Source organism: Cervus canadensis, chromosome 10 (assembly GCF_019320065.1).
Source record: "Cervus canadensis isolate Bull #8, Minnesota chromosome 10, ASM1932006v1, whole genome shotgun sequence".
NCBI lineage: Eukaryota > Metazoa > Chordata > Mammalia > Artiodactyla > Cervidae > Cervus > Cervus canadensis.
In genome coordinates this window covers 36,532,659-36,554,190 of record NC_057395.1, presented here as the reverse complement: position 1 = coordinate 36,554,190, position 21,532 = coordinate 36,532,659, and the positions used below count along the sequence as shown (strand labels likewise).

Sequence of the window (21,532 nt, the reverse complement as noted above, 5' to 3'; positions counted from 1 at the left end):
GAGCTGAGTGGAGAGGGAGAACGTGTGGAACAGACCAGGGGGTGTCCAGGATACTCAGAGTGTGTGTGAGCTGTGGTCAGTAGTGGCCGACTCTCTGTGACCCCATGGACTGTAACCCACCAGGCTTCTCTGTCCATGGGATTTTCCAGGCAAGAATACTGGAGTGGGTTGCCATTTCATACTCCAGGGAATCTTCCCAATCTACCATGTCTCTTGTGTCTCCTACATTGGCAGGCAGATCCTTTACCTGTGGCAGACTCTCACAGAGGGAGTCAAAATGATTCAGTCTCTTCCCTAAGTTTCCATTTTTTTTTATTCGAGATTTTTAAAATGATTACATATCAGTTTTCAATACCCAGTTGATCAAGGTATTTTAGAAACCTTTGATTTGAAAAGTTCTAAGGTGAGTGATCTTTAGTTTGGTGAACAGATGGCTTCTGATGACCTGGGGTGAACTCTTGCATAAGTGAGTAGGCCTGGTTCTCAAGAGATGCTTCCAATACCCAAGGATCATAACCAAGTACCAGTAGGGGAAGAGACTTAGAAAATACGCTCCATGCAGCCACATGGGTTTTGCATCATAGCAGATGCTAGCTGAACAGGAGCGCTATGTTTGGCCAAAGGCCGTTGTCAAAAACAGAAGGGCTGGCTCTAATCCCCCTCGCGGGATCCAACTCAGTGTTCCATAAACAGCTGCTCTGGCCCCTGAAGATGACATCTCAGGGCCCAGGGTCACCCTCCCTGCCCTGCCAGAGCCGGCCCACCTGGCTGTTCTCTCCACTTAACTTTAGACAAGAGGAAATCTTTATGAGACTCTGTGTATAGTCTCAGAAACATGTCTTATTTTATTGTCATGGCCCAAGACTACTTAGTAAGTCCTTAGGACTGGAGGTAAGCTGACTGTACTGTTTCCTAAGTATCTGTATTTAACAAGTTAGATCTTTGCTCTCGAGTTTATATCACATATACACACACACACATGCCTACCCTTATTATTTGAACGTTGACTGATGATATGTGTGTTTCTGTAACACGGGGAGTAACACAACAACAGGATGTAGATGAATAAATCTTTTAACAAATCTTTGTGTAACACTAGGGCAGGGCTGTTTTATCCATCATGAGAAAAGAAGGATGGAGGAAAAGGCATGGTTTTCCATTCACCTGTGGAGGGGGAACAAGTGGAGGAAAAATTAGTTTTATTCTTAGAAGAGTTGAGGGCATGAATAGAACATGGTTTGATGACTAGGAAATGGCAACCATGGTGGGACTGGTTGGGGAACGGAGGTGGTGTGCCCCTGGGAGGCATCAGGGGACTGCATGGATAGGAGTAACGGCTAGTTTGTAGGGGTCCTGGTGTTTCAGGTTCTACTCTGGGTCATGGATGTGACCTGGGCTTGTTGAACTGATTGCTACAAAGTTATGTGTGGTAGGAAGAATCATGACTCCCCAAAGAATCATGGTTCGCATCCTAATTCACAGAGGCTATGGATATGCTAGGTTACATGGCAAATAGGAAGGTCTCATCTGGCCTTGAAATGGGGAGGTTATCCTGATGGTCCAGGTGGGTCCTACGTAATCACAAGGGTCCTCTGACGTGAAGGAGATGCAGGAGAGTCAGTGTAAGAGTGATGCCGTGGGATAAAGTCTCTGGAGGACGGGCCACAGATCAAGGAAGGTAGGTGCCTCTAGAAGCTGAAAAGGCCAGGAAATAGATTCGCCCCTGAAGCTGCCAGAGGGGATGCAGCCATGCTGACATGTCAATTTTTAGGCCACTGAGACCCAATTCAGACTTCTAACCTCTAGGGCTGTAAGATAATAAAGTTATTTTAAGCCACCAAGTATGAGGTAATTTGTTACAACAGTGATGGAAAACAATCCAATATGGAAACCTGCCTATACTGTGGAGATGTGAGACTCCCTTAGTTATTTATGAAATTTAATACAATGGAAAATTTATGAAAGACAAATAACTCGAAGAATCTTGTCGAATTGTAAGATCTTTCTAAGCTAATCTGTTTCAGTAAAGTGAGGGCAAGAACTTTATTTACTCACTATTATACCCTCACTACCTAATTCATTTTTATAATTCATTTTTTAAGTGAATGAAACTCTTCATGTAAGTCCATGAAAAAACAAAACAACCATCTTTACAAAGAAATTATTTTATGCAAAAGTATGTCACTAGGACTAGAAATCTTAAATTTAGACTCTTTTTATAGACCAAGAATATTATACTTTATCACTCAAAGATAAGAGGTTTGGTTAGAGGATTTAATTTAAGTTGTTGGGTGTAAGCAGGAATCATTTTTGCTTTCTTGGGCTCTAGGAACTTCTTTGTACCTATGCATGGTTTGAGTGTTAACTTGCCCTTTGTCTTATCAATAAAACCACTGTAATATGTAGCAAACTGTAACCTTAAATCCATGACACCCCCCCGCACAAGTGCTCATTATTTGTGAAATTTAGTTTAGGAAACCTGATACTGTAATACTTATCTATTATAAATGATATTTGCATGGACTCTTAGAATTACAAATATTTCTAGTGTAGATTTGCTATTTCTTGACTCACTTATTCTTTGAGGAAAATCTTGGCTAGGATTTTGCTATGTGCCAGGCCATGGGAAAACAAAGGTAACTAAGATATAGCACTTTGCAGAGAAAGCCACCTTCTCAATGGGAAGAAAAAGAAGTCTGTAGATAATGAAAAGATGAAATAGCCAATACTGAAATAATTCCCAGTGTCAAGAATAGTAAACTTTCAACTCTGCAAGGAGAATACAGCAGAGAGAAAGAGACTAGAGGGCCAGAAGGAGCCTGGCAACTAGAAGGGACAAGTATTAATTGCTACTGAATCCTGGCACTTTTACACCTAATTTTATCATTTTACTTTGCAAAATCACACAGAGTGGAAATAATAATCACTGTCTTCTGAGTCACTGATTTTAAAGCAGAGATGGGCAGACTTTTCTGTTAAAGGCTAGATAGTAAATATTTCAGGCTATGGGGGCCATACTGTCTCTGTCACACCTATTCAACTCAACTGTTGAGGCAGGAAAACAGCCACATAGAATATGGAAGCAAATGAGCACATCTGTGTTCCAGTAAAATTTTATTGACAACAGTGGACAGTGGACCAGATCTGGCCCAGGGGTTGCAGTTCACTAATCCCTATTGTAGAACAGCCATGATAGCTACCGTTTCATTTTAGAATATTTCTGGAGAGGGAGATTATAGGTTTCATTAGCTTTACAAGTGAGTTGGTGACAGTTTCAAAATGAATTATAGAATCTCACCAAGAAATAATGGCAGACTGGATTAATAATGGAGGTTCAGACAGACCCAGTTTTTGGACGTTTCACATCATCGTGGTTAATATTTAACAGACCTCTGAGAATCCAGATATAATCCATCTTTAGGTCATTATATGATGAGTCCAAAGAGAAAACCACACTAATTCAGTCTTGGCACAGGTTTTGCCGCTGTGTAGGCATGTGTGTGTTTTAGCTCTGAGATTTTTTAAATCATGGAAATAAAGAAGATTTGTCTGGAACCACTGGGAAGAAATGAGGTAAATATCTGAACAGATGACCTGGGAGAAGCCTAGAGTGTAAAGTCTCAATACTGCTGTCTTCTGGAAAAAGGCAGAAACATCTGGTTAGTGTAACAATGAGGGGTGATGTGAAAGGAAACCTCACATCCAGATTAGAAAAGCAGAATACATCTTGACATCTTAAAGCAACAAGACAGAAAAAAAAAATCTGTCTTTAATAACTGATAGTGTGGGAAAAGTCACTAAATTCAGAGATTGAGTTTCTTAATTTGGTTTCTTAATCCTTTAGAGCAAAACAGTGAATTTTTCTTTCCAAGAGTATATCCAAGTGTATCTCTTAAGATTCAGAGTAGTAGGAAAACACCTGGAAAACCATTATATGACTTTAAAAAAACGTGATACTGGGAAGCTGTGTAGGTCACCTGTCCCAGCCCTAACGTGACTGAAAGGAGATTTTTCTCTTGGCTGATGAGAGAGAGCTTGGACGAATTTGGTTACATTGGGGCGCTTATTTCTTTTGAGTAAAATTTTCAAAAATCAAAAACACAAAGTTTATAAGATGGTTTCAAGTATAGATGGTTCCAACTGGATCGAAACATTTTTTCACCAACAGGAATCAATTAAAAGGATGTTGTCTCCAGCAGTCCCCATGCTTGGCACTCACCAGTGTGTTTTGATCTGGTTCCCCATCTGGCTCTGTACTGTTGCTCTTAAGATTGACTTGGAGGAAAGAGGGAGGAAAAGATGGAAAATATGGGAGTTGATATCTTCCTGGAAGACACTGTAGATGTCAGCAGACTGAATTATTCCAACCAAAACAATGTAAGCTTTTCCTTGTGCTTTGAATCCTGGGCATGAGTCTTGTCTTGGATGAGACAGATGTGATTTGGGGGACGTGCACCGTATCCTGAGCTTCGATGACTTTTCTGCTTGTCACTCTTACAGGAATCAGACACACTACTGCTGTGCATTTGTGTACTGTTTCTGGCCTCTTTCTAAGTTCAGTGGAACTTCATAAAACTCAAGAAATCTTAGGACAGCTTGAAGAAAATAATCTGTAAAGTAGACCAATGTTTTAATGTGGATTATAGCCAACAAACAGCCTTTATGTTGAAGGCTTTAACGTGTTTTCTTTCCCAACAGACAAAGCCTTTTTTTAAAAAGTTAATTAATTGGACTTTCCTGGTGATCCAGTGGTTAAGAATCCATCTTGCAATGCAAGAGACACCGGTTTGATCCCTGGTCCTAGAAGATCTCATATGCCAGGGAGCAACTAGGCCCGTCCGCTACAGTTACTGAGCCCATGCTCTGGAGTCCTGGAGCCACAACTACTCAGCCCACGTGTAGCAACTACTGAAACCCATGTACCTGAGCTCCGCAACAAGAGAAAAGCCACCGTGATGAGAATCCTGAGCACCCCAACCAGAGAGTAGCCCCGGCCTCTCTCCACAACTAGAGAAAGCCCACACACAGCAATGAGACCCCAGAACAGCCAAAAACAAACAAGTAAATAAATAAATATTTTTAAAGTTAATTAATTTGGTTGCACTGGATCTTCATTGCCGTGTGCAGGTTCTTATTTGTGGCATGTGGGATCTAGTTTCCTGACCAGTTCCCTGCATTGGGTATGCAGAGGCTTAACCACTGGACCACCAGGGAAGTCCCCAGACAAAGCCTTTTTGCAATGTAAACATGGTAAGGAATATTCAATACTCCACAATCTTGCTGACATTCTTTTCTTTTAGCAAGGGTTAAATAAGGGGGATCTTCAAAGCCTTGGTGCTATATTATAGAGAGCTTTGAAGTTTTTATTAGCTTCCCTGGAAATCACTGTTCCCTGGAAAGTTCACTAATGGAATATATAGTCTCTTACACAAATCCATTTCTTAGCTGTGTATAGAGTAAATTACCTAGTCAGTGGGGATTCTCTGGCAAGATTAAGTTAATACCTAAACTGGTCCCGAGTTAGCTATTCTCATTGTAAAGCTTTTGCAGTCATAAGGTACAATGTTATTTGGGTTAAAATTAACATTTCTGTATCTTAACTCACGTCTTGCACTCCCTGAAAGTAGCATATTATACATTTCCCAGCCAGTCAGACAGCAGCTCTTATCTATGGAACCAACCTCTTCCAGCTTAGTGGGCGGTGCCATCCTGCACCCAGTGCCCCCTCGGCCCCTTCTCATCTCCGCATCTCCACCTGTGGCTCCACCCTATCCAGAGCTGACTGTCTTTGCCTTCTCTGTGGCGGTGGCCTCCTATCAAGTCCTCTGCTGCTGCTTTCCCTCTTCCCTGTCTACCTAACCCCCAAAGTCTGTTTTCCTTGGAGCCACTAGACTGATTCTTTAAAACTAAATCAAGATCATTCGTGCCCTCCTGCACACCCTACAGTGGCTTCTTGTACCTACAGTGGCTTCTCGTAGCTCCAAACCAAATCCCAAGTCCTTCTCTGGCACAGGCCTCTCTGATCTGTGCTCAGCTTTCCCTGTCCCGCCTTTCCTGCTGGCTTCCAGGACAACTCCCTGTCCCTCGCTCTGCTCCGTCCACACCCGCCACCTTGCTTGTCCCATGCACCCATTCAAAACTTGAAACCTCACACTTCCCTGCTCTTGAGCCACCTCTCCCGCCATATACCCAGCAGCTTTCTGGCTGCTGCTTTCAGGTTTCTGCTCAAAAGCAACCATCTGAGACCCAAGCACTTTATCTAAATGAAAAACCCCCATCCTCTTACCCAGCTTTTCCTTCCTTCCTTCCTTCCTTCCTTCCTTCTCTTACTAATGGACATTCAGCTTATTATTGATTGATCGCTTGGTTTACATGTTCATTCTTTTATTTATAGTTCATCTATCCCTCCCAAGAGAACTTAAACTCCATAAAGATAGGGACTTACAATGATACACATGTATCTTTCGTGCCTCACACATGTAGGCAATCAAGAGGTATCTGCTGGGTGTTGAATGAAGGAAAGAACCAGAGTCATTCACATTGTCTTTGGTTTCCATATATAGACCAAGTCATAGAGCAGTTTATGTTGTTCAAAATGCCAGTGATGTTTTTTATTTTCCTGCTTTAATAAAGTTTTCAGTCCAATAGCCAGAGTTTATCTTAGATTTAGCTCTTGCCTAAAGATCTTATTAGTGACCTTGGTCAGCCTCCAGTGTAGTTCAACATGGAACATAGGTACCATATGGACATGAGGACCTGGACTTCCTGGTGATGTAATGGTTTTGCAGTGGCCATCCGTGTCCACGGACAGAGCCACTGGAGTCTTGCTTGCCTTGTAAGTGATTAGCAGGCACGTATATAGCACAAGGAAAAGAGCCAATAGGCACGTCTATTCTTAGTACAGTAGAGTTCCCATAATTATCTAAGCACTCAGAGGTTACTTTAAGAAATTTTGTAAGACTAATGGAGCTTTTTCTCCTACCAATGAGCTACTCATCATCTTCCTATAAATATTATATGAGAAGAAATCAGGGGTGGGAGTTAATGGAGGAAGTTGGATACACGGTCTGTAGAACCTTGTAGAAGATCCTAAGAGCCCCATTCCACAAGATAATTTTGTTGGCATAATTGCTTTGGGCTGCTTCTAAAAAGTCAGATGTATCAATGCGTAATTTGCATTCAGTAAAATTCACTTTTTAAAAAAGCATACGGCTGTGCATTTTGATAAGTACATAGATTCAGTTTTGTAACCACCATAATCAAAATATAAATTTCCATCCCTCCAAAATGTTCCTTGGAATGTGCTCCACTGTAATTGCTCAGCCCTGACCCCTGGAAACCACTGATGTGTTTTCTATGCTTATGGTTTTGCCTTTTCTATAATGCTCTGTAAATGGAATCATGCAGTCTGTCGCTGTTTGAGAGGCACCGATATGTTATTGGTAGTTTGTTCCTTATCACTGCTAAGTATTCCAGTGTGAATATAGTTTCTCTTTTCCCTTCAATTCTGTGTTCCAGTCTCTTCTACTTGGATTTTTAATTACTTTTTATGTAAATATTTCAAACCTTCCCTGTTGCCCTAGTTCCTTTTTTTCTTCTCTGCACCAGTGCAGTGTCTTGTACCAGCAGTTCTAAGTACACATCTGTTTGGTTGATCTCCAGGGGCAGTGATGGCAATTGGGGCACCATTGTGCATGTGTAGCAGGCTCGTGGGGCATCTGTACAAGGTGAGTGAGCCCTCCCCCAGGGTTGAGGTAGAGATTCCTATTATTTCTCTCCTGGCAGTAAGACATTACCTGCCAGGCATGGAATATAAAGAAGGCTGAGCACAGAAGAATTGAAACTTTCAAACTGTGGTGTTGGAGAAGACTTTTGAGAGGCCCTTGGACTGCATGGAGATCAAACCAGTCAATCCTAAAGGAAATCAACCCTGAATATTCATTGGAAGGACTGATGCTGAAGCTCCAATACTTTGGCCACCTGATACGAAGAACTGGCTCATTGGAAAAGACCCTGATGCTGGGAAAGATTGAAGGCAGGAGGAGAAGGGAACAACAGAGGATGAGATGGTTGGATGGCATCACCAACTCAATGGACATGAGTTTGAGCAGATTCCAGGAGATGTTGATGGACAGGGAAGCCTAGCTTGCTGCAGTCCATGGGGTTGCAAAGAGTTGGCATGACTGAGTGACTGAACAATGGGATATAAAACTGGATTTGAGCTGTTACAGTGGTGAAGATCCATCTTGCCATGAGGGGAGAAGTCGTACAAAATCTGTGGTTTTTATAAGGTATATAGATTTACCTTAGAGACAGCAGCAGTGAAAAGTACAGAATCTTCTCCAAAGGCTTTCTATCTCTTAAAGCTTTTATGTTGTTTTTTTAATCACTTTCTAAGCTTGGCATAGTGATTAAGAGAGAGAGATCTGGAGACAGACTCTGCTACTAACCGCCTATGTGACCTTGGGAACCTTTCAACGCCTTAGTTTCTTCATCTGTAGAATGGGGATAAAAATAGCAGTGAGGAGTGATGATAAATGGTTGATTTGTACATAGTGCTTAGAACAGCACCTGGCAGATATTAAGCTACAGGTCCTTAAGATACAGGACCATTAGTCACTGCTGTTACTGTTATTAACTAACTTTATCCCCAGTATTCCTCTGAAAATGTGCATTTAACATGCATTTGTGACACTTTTCATGGATGTCAGCTTTTAGATACCTGTTCAAAGAAAGATTATGATTCAGTTAATGGGGGTTTGGGAATAAAATAAAATAGGAGTTTGGGATTAGCAGACACACACTACTGTATATAAAAGTGATAAACAATAAGGACCTACTGTGTAGCACAGGGAATTATATTCAATATCTTGTAATAACCTGTGATAGAAAAGAATCTGCAAAAGAAAATATATATACACACACATATATATAAATTGTGAAAATTTATAATACACATGCGCACACACATATATGTACATATGTACACACATATGTATACACACACACACACACACACATATATATACATATATTCTAACACAACTCTGTGGGCTTCCCAGGTGGTGTAGTGGTAAAGCATCCACCTGCCAATGCAGAGACTCAGGTTTGATCCCTGGGTCGGGAAGACCCCCTGGATTAGGAAATGGCAACCCACTCCAGTATTCTTGCCTGGAAGAGTCCATGGACAGAGGAGCCTGGCGGGCTACAGTCCATGGAGTCTCGAAGAGTTGGATGCTACTGAGCACACACAACTAACACAAATATGTAAATTAAAAGAAAAAAAAAAAGCAGTTAACAGTGAGCAAGAGAGCTTGTGGCATTACCTGGAATAACATCCAGTGGCCAATCATCCCCAGAGGTGTGTATTTATCCTCAGTATGTTGACTTGGGTCATGTTAAGTGACCTCAGGTCTCTGGTCTCACTTGCTTATTTCTCCTACTTTTGGAAGCTTGGGGTGGGGGGAGGTGTGACTTCTGACTGTCGCTGTTCCCTCCATCAGAACGTCCCTGCATCCTACATGTAAAGGAACACCAGTCCACCAGTTTGCTCACTAGCTCAGGGCTGGAAGTTTGGGCACAAGATTTTCAGTCATTTCTCTCTCTCCCCCTAATTATTTTACTGCCATCTACTACAATGATGGTTTCTTCTAGCCCTACTTAGAAACTTTTTCCTGATTTTGCTTTATCAGGCCACCTCTCTACTTTGAAGGGGGTGTTCAGTAAGTTGCCTCTGTGTTTGGGGCCGCCACTTCAAGGCTACAGCAGGTGGTCCCAAGGGCCAGTGGGTGAGCACACAGCTGGCAAGCAGACCCAGCCAGCCTGCCCACACCACCACCCCCCACCCCCCAACTCCTCCTTCAACACAGCTCTGCTTCTCTCCTGCCCTTCAGAATTACCACAAAGGCTGGAGGAATTCACAGGCAGACCTCACTTTATTGCATTTCACAGATACTGTGCTTTTTACAAGCCAAATGTTTGTGGCAACCCTGGTTAAGCAAGTCTATGGGTGCCTTTTTTCCAACAGCATTTGCTCACTTCCTGCCTCTGTCACATTTGGTAATTCTCACAATATTTCAGACTTTTTCATTATTATTCTATTCATTACGGTGATCTGTGACCAGTGGTCTTAGGTGTTACTCCTGTGATGACGAGCTGAAGGCTCAAATGATGGTTAACATTTTTTAGCAAGAAAGTATTTTTTAATTAAAGTATGTACACTTTTTTCAACCTAATGCTATTTCACACTTTATAGACTAGAGTGTAAAGTAAATATAACTTTTACGTGGACTGGGAAACCAAAACCTCGTGTAGCTCGGTTTATTGTAATGTTCACTGTATTACAGTGGCCTGTGTGTTGTTCTGAGCATCCTCTGCAGGCTGAATCATGACTCACAGGTGCACTACTCTGAATGCAGCTAGGTGCCATGACTTAGAAAATAAAGACCTGTGAGAGACACTGCTGAATTCGTAGCAGCCTTTCGCCATCACTTTCTAAACATAACTGCTGGTGTGGGGTGGATCAGAGGCAATATTGGTATTGTAAAGGGGCTTCTCATACTGGAAGCCCTTGAGACCCACGTCTGTAACAGACACCCAGGAGGTGAGAGAGAGGAGGAGAGGGTGGCCCGGGGTCCACCAGGGCCCATTGCCTCCTTACCTGCCATGAGAGCTGATGGGTATGTATGCCCAATGGTGGACATTAGCCCCTAATGTCTATTTTTCTTATCAAATATGATTTGCATGCCAGTAGGTTTTTACATTGTTCATTTAGGAAAAGAACAGCAAGATCTAGCATAGTCATCTTACTTTCATGAAAACATGCACATGTAAAGCAAAGACTGATAGACAGTATCTGCCCTCACCAGTTGGTGAATCTCAAAGGTCTGTGACATTTGGAGACTGAAGAGGGGTCATGACATGGTGGCCGCTCAGAACCCACTGCTATACTGGGGAGGCCCCATGTGCCTTCTGCAAAGCCTGTGATCCCAGAAAGGGTCTTGGCTCTGTTTTCGCTGTGGCAGCTGCACATCTGGGGATCCTCCTGGAGCTGCCTGGAAAAAGATGCTTGTGTCGGGGTTTCAGCTGTGTTCAGGTTTAAGGGCACTTGGAGAATGTCAGACACTTTGCGGTACACTTTGGAGTGTTGAAATGTTGCATCCTGTTTTGCAACTTGGCATATTGTATGTTTTGTCATTATAATTACAAACATATATATGTATGTGTATGTGATATATGTGTGTATATTTATACATGTGTATATATATCCATATATACATATGTGTATATGTGTGTTTGTTTCATTCAGAAATAGAAACGTGGCTCTTACTATATGTCTTACTTAAGGCCGTTGTAACAGAATTCCATAGACTAAGTGCCTTAAACAACAAGCCATTTATTTCTCCCAGTTTTAGAGGCGTTGAAGTCCAAGATCTAGTAGCCAGCAGATTCAGTTCCAGGTGAGGGCTCCCTTCCTGGTTTGCAGACAGCTACCTTCTTCCTGTGTTCTCAAATGGAGAGGCACAGAGAGAGAAAGCAGGGTCTCCCTGTCTTTTCTCTAAGGACACAGATCCCATCATGTCCATCACCTTCATAGCCTAATCACCCCAAAGGCCCCACCTCCAAATACCATCACATTGGAGGTTAGTATTTCAACAGATTGATTTTGGCAGACACATAGCCCTATATTTGGACACTGTGTGTGTGTATGTGTGTGTGCTCAGTTGTCTGACTCTTTATCATACTTACAAGCACATATATCTATCAAACAGCAAGCTGAGTTTTTTTTCAGTTTGTTTGCACATTTTGTGGTTGCTCCTAGGCAAGTAGTAGGAGACACTAAAGAATTTGTTAAAAAAAAAAATATATATATATATATATATATACACATATAAGAGAACTTAAAATTGAGAATTCAGCCCATTAACTTAATGTTTCTACTTGCAGTTGTGGGTGATACGTACATCTTTTGAATTATGAAGCAGAATGCCTCCCAGGATTTTATAGGAGCCTATTTGAAAATGCACGAGGACTTGGCCTTTTAGGAACCTGTGCTGTAGTGAGATACATGGGAAGCCCACATAAAGCAGCATAAAGCCCATGAAGTGGGAAGCATGTCCCCATAGGAAGGTGTCCCCAAGGGCAGAGGGGAGGTGGCCTTTCTGGATGTCACTAGGGAGGGTTGTGTGCTTATTTTAGCTCCCTCTCCTTCATGTGTCCCCACGTCAGCTGCTATTTTGACTGTGGGCATCTTCCTGCAGCTGGTTGTGTGCTGGCTGCCAGACGCCCTCCTGGGACAGAGAGCTGCTCTGTGGCCACTGGTTCCCGTCTGTCAATCCACATCCACTTGAGCAGTGAAGTGTGGCTGTGAAACGCTACAAACATACAGGATTAGAGGCCTTTTGTAACAATGCTCAGTCCATTTGTGAGAAAAAAAATACATAAAACATTCTCTTGGTTAAGAGAAATAGAGGGCAAAAGATTGGCACAGTCAAATTGTACCTCAAAATACATTTAATATATGCTCATTTAGAGAAAGCGACCAACATTTACTTAGTACAAAAAAATCCAGTGTTTAGGGAAATACTCACTGCTCTATGGATGTTATCCTAATGTGTAAATATACTACAAGCAAATGGTTCAAGATCACAAAATCTCTAATAAATTACTTGACACATAAAATGGACCATTGTTGGCACTCTAAAAATGGTCTATGATTTATTCTTTACCCAAGCTTTCTGTACCCTTCCCCACTTCCATATTAAAATGAAGCCAGGCAGCCTTGATGTCATTGAGAGTGGCCCCATGCGCTTTCTAAAGGTGGAGGGGGGCCGGTGATCTCTGAAGGAAGTCCCTCCCACTCAGCACCTTTGTGGCCCCACCTCCCTCCTGTGGCACCTCCCCTTGTTGTCATTTCTCCTCTGTCTCCAACCTCAGCTTCTGCACATGCCACTGCGGTCACTTACTAATGGTTTTTCCATCAACTTGTGAGGTCCTGAAATTGATGCTAACAGAATGTCACCTTGGCTTGGCCACTGGTATCTGGAGGCTGATGAAATGGAGCTGTCCCCACACTGTCACAGACCCACGGAGATGTATGTCAGTTATCATCAGGCCTGTCAGTGGACACCTTCTATTAATAGGAATGTGATTTTGCTGACTTGGAGATTTTTTTAAAAATTTTTATATTTTTAAGTTTTAATATTTAAATTTTTTGGCCATGCTGGGTCTTCATTGGTGAACACGGGCTTCTCCGGGTAAGATCCCACATGCCACATGGGATCTGGTCAGGTAGTTCCCTGACCAGAAATTGAACCCATGTCCTCTGCATTGGAAGGAGGGTTCTTAACCACTGGGCCACCAGGGAAGTCCTAAGATACTTATTTTTTATAAATGTTCAAATAATTAAAATGATTATTATTATAAAATTATTATTACCATTACTATTGCTGTAGCTAATCTAACCCATGATGGTTGAGAATGACCTATAAAGGTGGTTGTGGTTTTGTCGCTACATCGTATCCAACTCTTTTCGGCCCCACAGACTGTCACCCACCAGGCTCCTCTGTCCATGGGACTTCCCAGGGAAGCCTACTGGAGTGGGTTGCCGTTTCCTTCTCCACGGGATTTTCCCAACCCAGGCGTCAATCCTGTGTCTCCTGCATTGGCAGGCAGATTCTTTACCACTGAGCCATCAGGGAAGCCCCCTGAACTACAGTAGTTGTTTGTAATCAGGTCTTTAGCATGAACTGAGCAAGAAAGGTCTCTAAGGAAGGAGGGCAGCAGCCAGGGGAGCCTCACAGGAGGTGGGCCTCTGAACTGAATTCAGGAAAGTGTCTTGAGGTTTGTTTGGTTTCTGGGGTGGAGGTGGGGGAGGAAGTGCCCAGTGCTCTGGGAAAATGTCAAGACCTTCCTTTCCCGGCTCTCAGCATCCAGGTAGAGAAAGACAGAGTAAGTAGCCAGAGTGAAAGTTGAGTCTGGGGAAGCCTCATCCCTCGGGTCTATAAGGGGGACTCTTGGATGCCCAGTGAGGGGGCAAGGCTCTGCTAAATGCCCTGGACCCAGAGGCACCTGACTCTGAGCTCCTTAGGTAGGTACCACTGGCCCTCCATGTCCACGGGTTCTGCATCCCTGGATTCAACCAACTGCAGATCAAAGATATTGGGGAAAAGAAATTCCAGAAAGTTCTAAAAAGAAAAACTTGAATTTGGTGCATACTGGCAACTATTTAAAAAGCATTTACATTTTACTAGGTATTATAAGTCTTTTAGAAATGATTTAAAGGAGAGGATATGCACAGATTATATGCAAATGCTATACCAAACTTTTCTGTTTTCTAAATTTAATTTAAAAATTTTAATTGAAGTATAGTTGATTTACAATGTTGTGCTAATTTCTGCTGTATACAGAGTGATTCAGATATACATATATAGGTACACATTCTTTTTTAGATACTCTTTTCCATTATGGCTTATCATTGAATATTGAATATGGCTCTCTGCGTTGTACAGAAGGACCTGTTGTTTATCCATTCTATAAGTAATAGCTTACATCTGCTAACCTCAACTTCCAACTCCATCCCTTCCCCAACCTTCTCCCTCTTGGCAACTTCCACTTTGTTCCCTATGTCTATGAATCTGTTTCTATTTCCTAAGTTCTTTGGGTCATATTTTAGATTTCACATACAAGTGATATATGGTATTTCTCTTTTATTTACTTCACTTAGTATGATAAACTGTAGGTTCATCCATGTTAGGGCAAATGGCATTATTTCATTCTGTTGCATGTATGTACCACATCTATTACCACACTACTTTCAATAAGGAATTTGAGCATCCATGGATTTTGTTATCCAAGGGGATCAGAACCAATCCCCTTCAAATACCAAAGGACAACTGTAACATGTGACCACAACTCACTGAAACATCCCTGCCCTATGGGCACCTCCACTGTACCTCCTGTTAAACCCAAGTCTTTTGAAGCCTTCAGATAAAAAAAAAAAGTCTGCCTTTCTCTGCTGTAATCTCTCCTCCAGATGCAACTGGTCTAGAATTACTGACAAAGTCTTATCAGAATTTTTGCATAATCACCTGAAAGTTCAGTGACAGCTTATTTTCCACCAGGAAGAAATGCTTTAGAAGGATGGAAAGAGTGCTGGAGAGACTGGACAAGCCCCCTGGGTCTGACCTTGAGTTTGGATGCCTCTTCCTGCTGCATTGCAACCATATTGATTGTCCCAGTGTCCCCTTCTCCTTTGAAATTCTTTACGCTTTTATACAGGCTTGACTAGTTTAATTAAACTTCAGCCTGTCACTTAGTCTGGATCCTGGCCTGACTGTGGGTTTGCTCTTTTTTTTTTTTCCCCTCAAGTTATCATGAGTGCATTGAAACCGATATATTGTTTTGTTTTCCTCTTGATACTATATTCTGAAGTTTTAATATCTTGTGACTGAGGTTTTCCCTTTGTCTTTGGACAAACGAGGTTCTGAGATTGAAAGCATCGCAGGTGCAGGCCCTTCAGTCTTCTTCTTGGTCCTTGGGCTCACGATCTCCACTGGAGGTTTACTTCTTTCTTGCCCCCTGGTGTGGAGCCGTAAGGGGGTCCCTCTGTACATGCAAGTTTGAGAACCCTGGCTCTAGAGGGTCCCAGAGGGTGTGGACCAAGGACAGAGGGACAAGGTTGTCCTCTCCTGCCCTTGCCTCTTGGCTTCTTTTGGTTTTCTTGGCCTTGTTTTCTTTTTGAAATGTTTTCACCTTCCTTTCTTTGTAGCCAGTGTGTAAACAGGGTTTCCTTCCTAAAGCAGGTCCTTCCTCCCCAGTATAGTCCATGGAGGAGGCGGCTCAGGAGATGAGAGGCTTTTGTTGGTCTAGCCCAGTTCCCAAGGCTCCGGGGCTTTTTAGTAATATACAGATTTGTGAGGGAGGAAGGAAAAAAAAAATTTGGGGGGGAACACAAAAAACAGCCTCCTCCCAGGGATTGGTCTGTGTTTACCACCAACGGTCTTTGTGGCCTCAGATCATGAGTTCACGGCTGTCTGAAACTCCCCCAGCAGCGGTGACAGTGTTTCTTATTTTGTGGGAACTTCGCATGGTGGAGGCCCCTCTGCCCCCTCGTCCCCACAAGGCTCATTTCCTTGTAAGTTGCCTGTGCCTGGACTTCTGCGGATAAAGCCCATTCTCCCTTCATGAGAGGGAGGCTCTGACACCAAGCCTCCCACATGCTTCCAGAGACTGGTCCTGACACCAGCTGTGTCCTTTAGGACGCTGGCGTGTCGTTGGCTGCTGTCCAGTTCAGGGCCGCCTGTGCTTGAGTGAACCGTTTTCCAAGTTGATGCTTTCAAAAAGCGACACAACGGCGGCGTCCCTGGTGGCTCAGTGGTAAAGAGTCCACAGGCCAAGGGAGGAGACACAGGTTTGGCCCCTGATCTGGGAGGATTCCGCGTGCCTCGAAGCAGCTAAGCCCATGCGCCATAACTGCTGAGCCTGTGCTCTGGAGCCTGGGAGCCCAGGCAACTGCCGGAGCCCAGGGACCCTGGATTCTATGTTCCACAGTGAGAGAAGAGCAACCATGATAAGAAGCCCACACATCACAGCTGGAGAGTAGCTCCTGCTTGCTGCAACTAGAGAAAGGCCCACACAGCAACAAAGACCCAGCACAGCCATTAAAAAAAAAAAAAAAAGATGACACAAGCAAGCACTTTCTGGACATGAGGAGAATAAAGGAAGAGGCCCTATTTCGCCCTGAAAACCAAAGCCTTCCCAAAGCCCCTCTGTCTTAACCACTAACCAGCGAACCATTAGCCAGCTAAGAGACTTAGGGCTTTCCTCTCCGGTCCGGGATCTCAGGACTGGAGCCCTGCTTGTTTCTGCTGCCCTTCTCTCAGGCTGAGTCATTGGAATGCCACATGGGCAGCCAGCCTTTTGAGGGTGAGGAAGGAGTGTATTTCCAGGCAAGTCATCCTGTACACAAATTACTAGCAACAAGGGAAACCACACAGGAAAGTGTAGCTTCCCTCTGTCCTACTCTGCTGTTTTTCTAGCGCGGGTGGGGTTTTCCCTCTTTCCCCAGCCTTTGAAGGAAAATGAATATTGAAGAATTTCTCTGCATGCAATCAGTGGCACAGACCAAGTTCTAGCCAGTCCCGATGCCTGAGATGGGTTACCCTGGTCTCAACTTCTTCACCAGACTCTCTCTTTATAAGGACCTGGGCCTTAGTCAGTTCCCTCTGGTTGTACATGTTTGACTCTTTCATGAGTTCCAACCCATCCTCCTCTGTCTTCCTCTGTTACAAGGCTTCTGTCCCAGAGCCCCTTATTTGGATCTGTTGTAAATGAGTATTGTAGAAAGGACTCATGTTTACTCAAGATAGCTCTGCTTTTTTTTTTTTCTTCTAGAAAGGAAAGTTGCTGTAATCAGAAAAGCCAACAACCTGGGGTGAAGGTAGACTCAGGTCCTTAGGCCAACTCTGAAGATTCTGCTCAGCCATGACAGTTTTTAAAGGGCAAAAAGGGGAAAGAATCTCAGTGAATCATCCAAAAGGAGGGTGGACTCTGCATCCTTCTCTACTGTGCCATTGTGTGCACACTGGCTGTGTGTTATTACACTACCCAAGTGATCTGCCTGCAGCATTGCTAAGGGAGCTGTTGGAGGCAGAGAGCTAATCATTTCTTAACTACTTAATTCTTCATCCTTATGCTTTAGTCTAGGAAAAAGAATCAACAGGTTAGACAAGGCAGGCATGGGTAACTCAGTGGTAAAGAATCTACTTGCCAGTGCAAGTGTTGTGGGTTTGATCCCTGGTCCAGGAAGATCCCCTGGAGTAGGAAATGGCAACCCACTCCAGTATTCTTGCCTGGAGAATCTCATGGACAGAGGAGCCTGGCAGGCTACAATCTATGAGGTTGCAAAGAGTCGGACATGATTGAGCACACACGTGTGGTGTCTATTCAGGAGAGCATAAGTCAGGAGTTAGGTTAGCCTGCCTGGTGATCTCATTCCTATAACTAGATTCTTTTACGGTGAGAGCAGAACAGAAATGGGCCAACAGGAAAGGGGCAAAGGAGCTGCTTTCACAACCCACCTCAGACCATGCTCTGGACCATGCTCTCCGGCAGGTGGCCTGTGGGCCCTGCTCTCTGCTCAGGTTCTTGTCTGTGGGAGTGGTGTCCATGCCTTCTGGATCCAGGGCACCAGATTAGGTGAGCACTCGTAGAGACAGGTGTCCTGAATAAAGTGGCACTGGCAAGCGCGCTTCATCTTGCCATAGATTCACAGTGGTTCCAGGTGAATCTTTACAGGTAGGGAATAAGCTATGGGCTTCTCAGCTGATGTTGACAGAGCTGTGACCATTCTTCTTCCAGGGGCTGCACTGCCCATGTAACCTGTCCTCGGGACCTAGTTTTTCCTTATGGAGCTTGGCGTTCATGCAGACATTGAGAAGCTCCATCCTGGGCCGGGCTACCTGGATGGCAGCCACCCACACCAAAAGGCATCGCAGCCTCGTTGTCTTCAGGCCATGCTTGTCCCTGAGAGAAGAGTTGTGGTCAAAGGAGCAAGGAATGTGAGAATGCGGGAGGAGACAACTCGGCTTTTAGACCAAATGTCAGATTTCATCATGAGAGAAAAATCAGAGCTTCACACATAGAAACAATTTTATTCACCAAGGTTAAGATGGAGAGGAAGATGTATGTTTGTCTTGTTTGTGCTTTTCTTTTTTTTTAAGTTTATTTTATTGAAGAATAGTTGGTTTGCAATGTTGTAGTAGTTTCAGGTCAGAGAAGGCAATGGCACCCCACTCCAGTACCCTTGCCTGGAAAATCCCATGGATGGAGAAGCCTGGTGGGCTGCAGTCCATGGGGTCGCTAAGTGTCAGACACGACTGAGCGACTTCACTTTCACTTTTCACTTTCATGCATTGGAGAAGGAAATGGCAACCCGTTCCAGTGTTCTTGCCTGGAGAATCCCAGGGACAGGGGGAGCCTGGTGGGCTGCCGTCTATGGGGTCGCACAGAGTCGGACACGGCTGAAGCAACTTGGCGGCGGCAGCAGCAGCACTAGTAGTTTCAGGTATTCAGCCAAGTTATTCATATATATGTGTATATATATGTGTGTGTGTGTGTGTGTGTATACACACATATGCATGTGTATGTATTCATTTTCAAATTCTTTTCCCTTATAAGTTATTACCGGATACTGAGAATAGTTCCCTGTGCCATACAGTTACGTCTTCTTGATTTCTATTTTATGTATAGTGGTGTGTATATGTTAATCCCAAGCTCCTAATCTATCCCTCCCCCCGACCTTTCACCTTTAATACCCATGTTTGTTTTCTACAAACTTATGTAAATAAGTTCTATTTAAATAAGGTCTATTGTAAATAAGTTCACTTGTATCATTTTTTAGGTTCTATATGTAAGTGTTATCATATGGTATTTGTCTTCCACTTTGTAACTTAGTTCACTTAGTATAATAATCTCTAGGTCCATCCATGTTTTAGGGTCCTGTGGGTTAGGAAGCAGGGTGGTAGGAACATAGAGAAAGGTTAAGTTGTGAACTCTTCCCCCCAAAAAAGAATAGAAATATGTGCATGTGAGACACAAGTGACCAGTACTAAGTTGTATGAAAGATCGTGGAAGTATTGATACAGTGCAAAAGATTGCAGCCTCAAAGGAAGTGGGTCTCAGAGGAAAACACTTAGGTAGACGGGAGAATGCACGTTATTCCAAGTACAGTGTGAAGGAAGGCAAGGTGACAGGACAAGGAGGGAGACCAACTAGCCTGACAGACAAGATTGTGTGGGAAGTAAAGAGGAGTAGGCAGGATGAATTCTTGGGAACTGCAAACAGTTTGTCCCTTAAAGGGCTTCAGGGTAGGAACAGCATGTTGGAAAAGATTAGTCAGGTAGTATTAATGACTTTTAAAAAGAAAAGAACAAAAAAACATGGAGGTTTGGGTGCTACATAGCAAGTTAGTGCAGGAACCCAGTGATAAAGAGATGCAACAGAAAGAAGTGGAGAGAAAAGGATCCTACTTCAGAGAAACAAGTTTCTGAAGAGAGAGGACAAAGAGAAGTAGTTTAATGGTTAAAAGAAGGAACTGGTTGGAGTTTGGATTCTAATCTGGCTTTGGCATTTAAAACCAGCTGAATTATGTTGGGCTGGCTATTTCTCATCTCTCTGCCTAGATTCCTTGTCTGTAAAATGGGGATAAGAATAGTACTTTGCAAGGTAATTGTGAAGGACTTTTTAAAGTGCTTTACATGTATTAGGGCTTCCCTGATAGTTGGTAAAGAATCGCCTGCAATGCAGGAGACCCTGGTTCGATCCCTGGGTTGGGAGGATCCCCTGGGGAAGGGAAAGGCTACCTACTCCAGTATTCTGACCTGGAGAATTCCATGGACTGTATAGCCCATGGGGTCACAAAGAGTCGGATACTACTGAGCGACTTTACTCACTTTACCATCCATGTTGCATGTCCTTACTTCATTCTTTTTCTAGCTGAGGAGTATTCCACTGGATATATACCACATCTTATTTATCCATTCATCTGTCAGTGGACACTTAGTTTGTTTCTATGTCCTGACTATCATAAATAGTGCTGCTATGAATATCAGGATTCATGTATCTTTTCAAATTAGAGTTTTCTCCAGATATACACCTAGGAGTGGAATCACTGGATTGTATGGTAACTCTCCAAAGAATGTATTTTTAATTGAGTGTTTTTAATAAGAGCTTTAAAAAGATACTCTAACCATTGCCTATAATTTGTAATCACCACTGTAGATGAATAATTGAAAGGAGAAAAGCTCTTTAGAAGCAGAAAATGAATCACAGCCGTGTACTTTGCCTTGCTCATACATGTGTGGTTCTTATGTTGTTGGCTGCTTTCTTTCTTAGATTTCAGAGTAGAAACTTTTCTTGCTCCTCTTGCAGGAAGAATTCGAGTAGATGAGCTGGAAGACTGGGAGAGCTGAGACGGGAAGATTTTGAAGTCATTCTTCATCTGAAGCTATGATTTAAACATCAGCGTTATGGTCAGTATTGAAAGAGAAATAGAACTTTTCTAAGGTTATATACACATCATTGGTTTTGCCTGAAATTCTGAGAATGCGGTAAAGGACATTGTGAAGGGTGAGTTTCTTTCAATCACATTCAACAAACCAGAGCTCTGAGAAAAGTGAAGGTATCTCAGTGATAAGTTATGGGACCATGAACATCCAGGGGGAGAACCATTCTGACAAATTGGGAAAGTCTGTTGCCCCAGTAGCCGTGCGTTCCAGTGTGTGAAAGAAAAGCTGAGCTTAACATATTGGGCTTTCCTTTTTGAACTGGGCTATGTACATGACAGAGGTTTTATGGACTCTGAGTTAGACTTTTAGTGTGTGTCTATTTTTTTTTTTTAAGTCTTTATTGAATTTGTTACAATATTGCTTCCGTTTAATGTTTTGTTTCTTTGGCCTTGAGGCATGTGGATCTTAGCTCCCCGACCAGGGTTTGAACCTGCACCCCCTGCATTGGAAAGCAAAGTCCCAAC

General features: G+C 43.1%; 1 protein-coding gene across 2 annotated transcripts in view; it reads left to right on the top strand.

The window, feature by feature from the left end:
* The window catches only part of SVIL (supervillin), a 255,524-nt gene that overhangs the window by 47,606 nt on the left and 186,386 nt on the right, over positions 1-21,532 (top strand). For both annotated transcript variants that reach the window (XM_043480288.1, XM_043480289.1), the window contains exon 3: positions 20,932-21,032. The gene's annotated coding sequence lies outside the window, so the exon portion shown is untranslated. The remainder of the gene's footprint in view (positions 1-20,931; positions 21,033-21,532) is intronic.